A 7,581-nucleotide genomic window follows, 5' to 3' on the forward strand; every position below is an offset into this window, starting at 1 on the left:
GGAGCATTGCAATCTCAACATACATATGCATCAAAGCAATGCCAACCTATAATCATTTTTCCAAGAAACCTCTATATAGCAATCTCGTCATGCATTGCCCTTTGTCAATTGCTTCTATGCTTCCACGTGCTTTCAACATGCAAGGCCATATTTTACACCTAATTTATTCCAAGAGAAACATTCGAGCACTGCAATCTCAACATATATATCCATCAAAGCAATGCCGACCGTAATATTTTTTCCAAGCAACCTCTGTATAGCAATCTTGTCGTGCATTGCCCTTTGCTAGTTGCTTCTATGCTTCCACATACTCTCAACATGCACCACACCTACATACATATCCATGAGCATAGCACCTGCATACATATCCATGAGCATCGCACCTGCATACATATCCATGGAAATCATTGCATAGCACAATATCATCCCCCATCAACCCTTGCCTACATGTCCACCTTGGTCCTCTTAGACATAAACTACAGTTAATGCACTCCAAGAGATGTCTCAAGAAGGGAGTTCCCCAAGCTCTTGTTATTCTTATGCAAGTGCACCACACATGGCATACATATGAATTGAAAGTTTGAAGTGTTTCATTGGCCATGCTAGGCATATACTGCAATTAGTGGAACTGAAGCTATTGTAAGAGCATTAAATTTGGCATACATATTCATCTTAACATATCCCAAAAGTCCCTTTTGTACATACATGAGCACATTCTAGGAGGATTTCACTTGGCATTCTGTACATTAGAGCACCGCACCATATCCATGAGCATGGCCCTGGTAAGAGCATTAAATTTGGCATACATATTCATCTTAATTTATCCCAAAAGTCGCTTTTATACATACATGAGCACATTCCAGGAGGATTCCACTTGGCATACTGTACATAAGAGCACCGCACCTACATACATATCCATGAGCATCGCACTTGCATACATATCCATGTGAAAGCATTGCAGTGCATAATATCACCCCCCATCAACCCTTGCCTACTTATCCACCTTGGTCCTCTCAGGCATAAACTGCAGTTAATTGCACTCCAAGAGACGTCTTGAGAAGGGAGTTACTCAGGCTTCTTTGCAACTTAGATAGCTTTCTGCACGTAAGGCTTACCGCTAACTTTCAGTCCCAGGGCCAATTCGTGAATCTACTCCCAACAAGAAAGCTCAGCCATGCCGCTGAAGGGCACATAAACCATCGAGGAAGGCGCCTGCCTTTCCAGCCACCACCGCAAGCACCGCTCGTCTCCCCCGAGTCCCACTCGTCTTCAATGTCAGAAGGCCACTTCGTCAGTCTCCCCCGAGTCCTGCTAAAGAGAGGGAGGTCATGAAAGTGCTAGTCTAGAAAAGGAGAGAAGCCTAAAGAGCTGCCATGTGTAAAGAGGGGAAGCCTAGGGTGTGCCTAAAAAACTTGCCATGTGGCAAGAAGAAAAGTCAACCTTTCTTCTTGCTTTATATTATATTATATATAGAATATAGATATAGATGTGAGGTAAATAAGTTTTCAAGGTTCCATTTTTTTTTTCATGTCCTACTTTTGCCTAACCATCGTCCTTCATTGCTTAGAAAACTAATTTATTTCTCACACTAATGAGGACTCCGAAGTGTGACAATTGACTATCCAAGCACCTTTTTAAAAAAAATAGCACACACTAATATTTAAAATTATCACATAATAATAAATTTGCACATTGCCTCTTTATTTTTTTGCACAAAGCACTACACACTTTATTTTACACACAAAGCCCTATTACACAGAGGGGGATAGTTCTACGAGATGTGCAAAGGGGCATCAGCTTAGTGTTACTACTTTTCCAAAGCTAGCTCTAACATGACCTTTCTAGAGCTTAAGGAGGTCAAGGAAAGAGTGAAGATGTTGCTCTGCGCAGTGGCCTTTGGCACCCTATGAATAGAAGCCGCCCGGTGTGGAGGGGTCTCCAGTGCCATAGACGATGCCCAAGATTTGGTACGGTGTACGCATATAGCCGAGCGAGTATTTGTCACCCGCCATTATGTTGCTCTCCGTCTTGCCCTCGGTGCCCAGCTTATTCGTGCCCTAGTCCACCACCCCTGTAATGATGGGGAGAGAAAGAAAGAGAATGCACTCATAATGGAGTACCACATGCACTCATGATGAAGTACCACATGCACTCAAGGGGGTACCACTATAGCCATAGAAGCTTAGAGCTCCAAGAAGTATGATTTGATTAGTCAAAATGATTAGATGTCCCTAATTACGATTTGTTCACTTATATACTTGCCCACCTTTTCACACTTATTAATATTGGGCCCCCATACTTGCCCGGCCATATCCATGCCCATGGGCTCCTCCTTATGTTCAAACTCAAGCCCCTTTCATTACAAACCATCCCCACCCAAAGGTTTCGTCCTCGAAACCATGTATGGAGTAGTGTATGGGCTATTGGGAATCTTCTCTTGACTTCTCTCGTGAATGCAGAAGTACATTTATTGCAATTCTAAAAGTGTCTCATACAAGATAACTCCACATTGAGATGTCCACTTATTTGATGTACATATGGAATGCTCTCTATGATGTCCATAAGCCTGCGGAGTCTCGTTGAACTTTGATTGATGAGTGGTGAAGTACATCAATGGCCATGGCTATCTACGCAGTAAATTTACTACAATGGCACCCTTCATATCATCATTCCAATCCATGCAAATTGCTGTCCAAAGACACCATAGAGCTGTACCACTTTATCCTCTATGATTCATTGCTTGTAGAAGCTCCGAATGTTCTTTCATGAAGCCCTTCGGACTGCCAAGAAGCTTCTTCATCATTAAGCAAGCCTTTCCAGTTCACGAGGTACTCAACGATAGACCTATTACGAAGGTGTCTTTCCCTCAATCCAATCACCTTCTCGGCCACATATTGAATCATTCCTTCTTTATCCATAGGAGGCATTTCATCAGTCACTCCCAATTGAGGTCCCACATACTTCTTTAAATGTGACACATGAAACACATTGTGGATCCTTGTGGGGTAGAAGGTAACAACAATTGATAGGCAACCTCACCAATTCTTCTCAACACCTTGTATGGTCCATAAAAGCGATGAGCAAGCTTTGTATTGGTGTCTCCCTTCAGAGAAGCATACCTTGACTTAGGGATTCTTAAGAATACATAATCCCCTTCCTTGAACTCCACATGCTTCCTTGATTCATCTCAGCATATTGCTTCATTTGGTTTTGTGCCTTAGCCATATTATCCTTGCAGCTTTGCAATATTGCACACATCTTCTCAATCTCCTCTTTGGCTTAAGGATTCACCTTTTCCTCATGAATGCAATGGAAGGTACATGCACCTTATACCCATACATGGCTTCAAATGGAGACATACCAATACTCATGTGATAGGTGTTGTTATGGCAAAATTCAGCTAAGTGTAGCCATTTATCCCATGAAGCTTGAATGCAATGGAAGGTACATGCACCTTATACCCATACATGGCTTCAAATGGAGACATACCAATACTCATGTGATAGGTGTTGTTATGGCAAACTTCAGCTAAGTGTAGCCATTTATCTGATGAAGCTTGGGTGTCATAACAATAGTGTCTCAAATAGATTTCGAGCCACTTGTTCACCCTCTCAGTTTGGCCATCCGTTTGCGGATGATAGGCTGTACTTGGAGTGAGTGTGGTCCCCATGGAATCAAAGATACTCTTCCAAAAATGGCTCATGAACTTGACATCCCTATCACTCACCACTTACTTAGGCATTCCATGCAACCTAAACACATGCTCCATAAATTGTTGAGCCACCATAGAAGCTGTATATTGCACCTTTGTGAGCATGAAATGATCCGGCTTTGTTAATCTATCCACTACCACATAGATGCTATTCCACCCTTGCTTAGTAGTGGGCATTCCGGTAATGAAATCCATGGCTATGTGGGTCCACTTTCCTTCTGGAATAGGCAATGGTTTACAACAATCCTCTCGGCAATTGATTGGGATCCTTGTTTTGTTGGTGGCAAGGCAAACACTTTTGCACATAGTCATGCACATCCTTTCAAAGTCTTTTCCAAAAGAAACTCTTCCGTATCTTATCATAGGTCTTCAACACTCCCAAATGACCCACCATTAGTGAAGAGTGCATCTCTTGTAGGATTTTTAGCTTGAAGGATGAGTGAGGAACCAAATAGACCTTTCCCTTGTACCAAAGCAACACATTGCGCACCTCAAAATGTGGATATTCATCACATAACCCTTGCTATAATTTCTAAAACATTGGACCAGCCATGTCATCCACCAAATACTCCTCTTGTATCTCATGAATCCACTGATAATGCACCTCCGAAAGAGCATGTATAGGGTAGGCCCACATCCTAGGAAGTGCATCCGCCCCACAACATTGTACTTTCCCGCCATGTAAGAGATCTCGAAATCATAATTTTGCAAGGTAGAAAGTCATCTCTTTTGCTTTAGAGAAAGATTTTGTTGGGTGAGGAAAAATTGGAGTACTCGGTGATCAATCCTTACTTTGAAATGCCCACCATACAAATAATGATGCGACTTCTACGGCATGCAAAATGGCCAACATTTCTTGATCATAAACATGAAGCTCCCTCTCCTTCTCGGTGAGCTTTCTACTCTCATAAGCAACTACCCCATGCTCTTGATATGGCACGGCACCAATTCCTCTCCCACTTGTACTAGCCCGTATAGTGAAAGGCTTAGAAAAATCAGGGCAAACCAATATTGGAGATGAAATGAGTGCTTGCTTGAGCTCTTGAAAGCTCTTATCAGCCACGGCATCCCAAAAAAATGCTTCCTTCTTAAGCCTATCGTCGGTAAGTGGGGCTACCATGTGAGCATAATGGCGTATGAACCTCTTATAAAAGGATGATAATCCCAAAAATCTCCTTAGTTGAGTAGTGTTGGTGGGTGTAGGCCACTCTTTCACACATTATACCTTCTTGGGATCCATCTTAATACCATCATTGCTCACAATGTGATCCAAGTATTCCACTTCTTGTGACATAAAAGTGCACTTACTTTGCTTGGCAAACAACTTGTGCTCTCTCAATACCTTCAACACTTGCTCCACATGCATCAAGTACTCTTCCCTTGACTTGCTATACACAAGTATATCATCAAAGAAGATCAAAACTGATTTGTAGAGAAATGGCTTCAAAACTTTGTTCATGAGAGTTTGAAATGTGGCTAGAGCATTTGATAATCCAAAAGGCATAACCATGAATTGAAATAGACCCCCTTCAGTCCAGAATGCCATCTTAAACTCATCACCATCTTTCATCCTTATTTGATGACACCCAGACTTGAGATCTATTTTGGAGAAATATTTTTCTCCTTTCAATTCATCAAGTAAATCACCAATCCTTGGAATGGGATATCGATTCTTTATAGTGATCGTGTTGAGATCCCTATAATCAATGCACATTCTATAAGATTCATCCTTCTTCTTCACCAACAAAACGGTGATGAATTGGATGGAGACAGCAACTACCCACTTTGGGCATACATGATGCAGCATGTTTTGGTTGCAAAAGGAGTGCGGAATATTGTGGAGGGTATGGATGTACGTCCAGGTTCTGTGGATGTAGGATCTGTTGAGGATGTTGCAGGTTCTAGCAGCTCTACTGTTGCTGCTATTTTACCCACTGCTGAACAAGCTCGTTGGGATGGTAAAGATGTGCAGGCTCATGCCTTGATTGCACTTTCTGTCAAACGTAACATCACCCCACATATTCGTTCAGCTAAAACAACAAAACAGGCTTGGGATATTCTAGCTGGTTTGTATGCAGGTCGTAACGAGGCAAAAATCGCTTACCTGCATAAAGAGCTAGAATTGAAGATTATGCAGGAAGATGATGACATGAATGTTTTTCTTGCTGAGATTAAAGATCTCAAAGAACAGTTGATTTTTACAGGTGAGATTATTCCTGATCATTCTCTTGTGCAGACTATTCTTGATGCTTTACCTGAGACATATCAGACTTTTGCTTCCACGTGGAGACTTCTTACTGAGGACAGACCTGATGCTGTCAAGTATGATACTTTAGTCAACAAGCTCTTACAAGAAGCGCAGTCCAGGCAAAACAGGGCCAGGCAACGTGCAGTTGATCAAGCATTTATTGCTGCCCAGCAGCAGAGAAGAGGTGGTAAGGCAACCCCTTCCACTGGTTCTTCTCCTATTAGTAGGTCTGCAACTTCTTCTCCTTCCACAGGTAGCAACAATAAGTCTGAGAAGGCTCTTGATAAAGGCAAGAAAAAGACCAGGTGCAACTATTGTAAGGCAAATGATCATGTCATTAAGAATTGCCCTAAGCTAAAGGCTAAAGAGGCAAAGAAGAAAGAGTCAAATGCAGCCACAATAGCGGATGCTTCTACAAATGCAGATTTTGCAAATGTTGTGCAGGATACAGAATGGGCGTTTAGCGTGTATTGCTAGTATGACCCATCTGTACATGATGCATGTTTGGCAATTTCTGTTGACTCTCATGTTTGGTATTTTGACAGTGGTGCTACAAAGCACATTACCTCGCATTGTGATATGTTCACTTCTCTTGAGGCTGTCCCTAATGGGAATACTGTCACATGTGCTAATAATGCTTCTTACCCAGTGAAGGGCGTTGGTAAAATTATGCTTACGGCTGCAAATGGCAGTGCTTTCACACTTTCAGATGCTTTGTATGTGCCAGGGATAAAGAAGAATCTATTGTCTATCTCTGCGCTTGCTAGACTTGGACTTGTAGTCAAATTTGTGGATGACAGATGTACTGTTCATGATTTGATTTCTGGTGATACGATTATTGTATGTGGCACCTTGTTTCATGGGCTGTATAGGCTCAATTCTTATGACAAGTGTGTGGAAGATTCAGCAAATGCAGTTTCTGATGAAAAGGTAGTTTCAGATGCAAAACTATGGCATGCTCGTTTTGGTCATCTGAACTTTGCTAGTTTGCTGCGTTTGCAGAAATTTGATATGGTTGCTTCATTGCCCCCTCTTGAGGCACCATTAAAACATGTTTGTGAAGGCTGTATTTTGGGCAAAATGCAGCGTTCTGCGTTTCCAAAGGACGGTTCTGTGCGGGCCACTCGCAAATGATTACTCAAGGCATGAATGGGTATATCCACTAAAGGCAAAGTCCGAAGTGTTTTTGTGCTTCAAACAGTTTTTGCTTATGGTTGAAAATGTATCCAATTGTAATGTGGGCACCCTCCGTTCTGATCGAGGGGGGGAGTACATGTCTAAAGAGTTTGATGCATTTCTGGCTAGTCGTGGGATAAAACACCAATGTACAATGTCGTATACTCCTCAGCAAAATGGTGTTGCTGAGAGAAAAAACAGGTCACTTATGGAGATGGCACGATGTATGGTCAAGAGCCAAGCTTTGCCACATGTGTTTTGGCTTGAGGCTTTCATGTGTGCTGCATATGTACTCAACAGGTGTCCCACTAAGGCCTTGCAGTCTATTACTCCATACGAAGCTTGGCATGGCAGGAAGCCTTCTATTGGTCACTTGCGTGTCTTTGGTTGCTTGGCCTATGCCTTAGTGCCTGTGTAACAACGCAGAAAATTGGATGATAAGGCT

This window comes from Cibotium barometz, chromosome 58 (assembly GCF_041138505.1).
Source record: "Cibotium barometz isolate CiBa-2024 chromosome 58, ASM4113850v1, whole genome shotgun sequence".
Classification (NCBI taxonomy): Eukaryota; Viridiplantae; Streptophyta; class Polypodiopsida; order Cyatheales; family Cibotiaceae; genus Cibotium; species Cibotium barometz.